This window comes from Rattus norvegicus, chromosome 8 (genome assembly GCF_021556685.1).
Source record: "Rattus norvegicus strain SHRSP/BbbUtx chromosome 8, alternate assembly SHRSP_T2T, whole genome shotgun sequence".
NCBI lineage: Eukaryota > Metazoa > Chordata > Mammalia > Rodentia > Muridae > Rattus > Rattus norvegicus.
This window is the reverse complement of record NC_141541.1, coordinates 31,523,219-31,525,875: the sequence shown is the minus strand read 5'-3', so window position 1 is coordinate 31,525,875 and position 2,657 is coordinate 31,523,219. Positions and strand designations below refer to the sequence as shown.

Genomic DNA, 2,657 nt, shown 5'->3' with positions numbered 1-2,657 from the left:
AATCTTATGCCCTTTGTTTTCTCATAAATTTCTCTTAAGTCCCGTTGTATTTTCTGCACATAGATTTCAAGTGCTGGCTAGAATTTTAATGCTAAGTAAATTTATTCCTAATTAACAACCAGGACAAAGAAATCTTAAATTGTTTCTATACGCATTGTTAATTAATGAAAACAAGCTTGTTCTGATCCATATTCCTTTTTTTTTTCTTGGCAAAGATCCAACCATTTAATAACAAAAGTTTCCCACCCTTACGCCATGACAATGTCCTGAGCACAGGATGGGCACAGCTATGTAAGAGGCTGTGGAAAGCCAAGAAAAACGAGGGTGTCAGAAGGACTCCTGAATTAAGAACTGGGTTGGGTACAGGCCTCTTTGCCCAGATACTGGTATTAACCACACAGGAGGCTGGGGCTGGCCACACATGACCAGTGTGAGAGTCATGAGAGTCACGTATGAGAGTGCTGGCTAGTGTGTATGTATGTTTTACTAGCTGCCTCTGCCAAGTCCAAATCTCAGTGAGGTACGACTGGAGCCCACACAGGCCTTGTCCTCTTGGCCTTTTATAAAGACCTCACAGCATTATTATCATGGGCTTTCTTCTTCTCGGCGAGCTTGTTGGCTTCTTGGATTTTGTGCTGCTTGCCAAACATGATCTCTTGGTAAAGGGACTTCTCTTGCCTTTTCATCATCATCATGGCCAGATGCTTGGCCTCACTTTCTTCCTCCTGGGTCAGCCACTCCTTGTCTTCCAGCTTCACAGTGCGGGCCATAACCTGGGGCTTCTTTTCTTCCAGCCTTTGCTGCTCCAAGGCTGACAGATGCGCCTCCTCCTCCTCCTCCCATTCAGCTTCCACATCTTCCTCCTCCTTTTCCCTGCAACATCACCATCACCTTTGTTGTCATCAATTTCCTCTTCCAAGTTTCCTGAATCTTCTCCCCGCTGTATAGCCAGGAGCGTTAATTTCTCAGGGGGAACGTAATCTCCTTCCTTCTCAGATATGAAAAGCAAAAGGTCAACCCCAGGGAAGTACTCTGCTTGTGCTTTTCCTGTGCCTCCAGCTCTTTCCTTCGACCTCCCTCCTGTGCTGTCACCTCCCCATCAGTCAGAAACTCATTAGCCCCAGCCTCCTCTACAGCAGGCACCACTACTTGGGCTGGGCTGGCACTGAGGGCAGCCAGTTTTTCCAAAGAGCTCTCAGTCCAATGCATATGTGTCCTCGCTGACCTTTGCTTGGCCTTGGCCTTCAAACCTGGGTGGGTAGTGAAGGTTGAGTAACGGGTAGAGGCAGACGTTGATGAAGTCCAGGAGAAAGGTATAAAACTCAGTGAAGGTGGCCATGACCCTGTAGTCCACATCTGTTGAATGATCAAGGGAGGACAGCATAGGGGGCAATCCATACAGTGGGCTGATTCAGCACCTCAGCCTAATAGCAAATACCTTTAATGGACATGAAGACCTTGCATAGCTCTCAGGCAACAATGACATAGTGCAAGAACAGTGAGGTGGTGGCACAGCTGAATGGTCTGCACATGGCACTTGCCCATCCAAGGGAAGGTGGAGAAGAGGAAGCGTATTGACAGAGCATCATCTAGGTCCTGCAATGCATTGATAAATGTGAGGTACTGCTCCTTGACAATGTGGTTAAGTTTGTAGCTGGGTTTATTATCCTTCAGGCACTCTATAGCATTCCATTTGCTCTTCCCATAGGCTTTGTGGAGCTTCTGGACAAACACCTCGTACTCTTAGAACTTGTTCACGATGGGTTCATGGAGGAGGAATTTAATATCTTTGATAAGGTAAAATGTTCAAGCTGCTGTGGAACCCTTGGTAACTTTCTTTGTACACTTGGGTTCATGAGGATAAATACCTTTCAGGATACACATCCAACTGAAATCAGGCAGGCTCAGCTGCAGCTTCTTCTGGGCTTTGTTTCAGGTCATATAACTGGTGGCAGAACTTCTTTCATACTTCCTCTCCAGACCTCCCATAACTCCACATTGAGAAACTCTTGAAGGCAGTGTGGAAAGGTCCTAAGTTCCATTTATGACAGACGGAAACTGATTAAATTAACATGTCTACATAGTAGAATATCAGAAGCCTCTTAAGTGGATGGCAGCTTGTTTTTACAATTTCCCCATTTCTTTCTCTAACTCCCAAATTCTAGAGTGAGCTCTTGAACCTATGTATTAGCTTGGCTTGGCTATGGAAAGAATCTTGAAGAAGTTTCTCCTCCAAATTCACATTTACACACATTCTCCTAGATATATGCTTTATATTATGAATACCAAGAATAGTAATATTTAGCTTACACTAAGTTTTTAGAAATTTTCAAAATTGAAGTAACCACAGTACTTTTTTTCAGGAGTTCTTGGGCAGATTAAGTTATATTCTATGTTGTCTTAAGACTGCTTTGGTTAAAGGCTCATGTGTGTCAGAAGCAAGAGTCAATGCTATGAGAGTGTTTTGAGTTAGTAACAAATACTGCTTAGTAGGAATCCTTTTCCAAAGCATCTTGGATTGACTAGTTTCTCTTGGATATGTTAGAAAACCCCAACATCAATTGGCACAGAGTATTTTAGTGTGCTGGATGAATAACTCTTATGTGCATGAACTAGATGGACTCTCTGCGTTTCTTTTAAGCCAGAAATTGGTGTAT

General features: G+C 43.7%; 1 pseudogene; it reads right to left on the bottom strand.

Moving 5' to 3' along the window:
• Positions 1 to 512: 512 nt before the first annotated feature.
• Positions 513 to 1,989, bottom strand: Pes1-ps5 (pescadillo ribosomal biogenesis factor 1, pseudogene 5; annotated as a pseudogene).
• Positions 1,990 to 2,657: the final 668 nt, after the last annotated feature.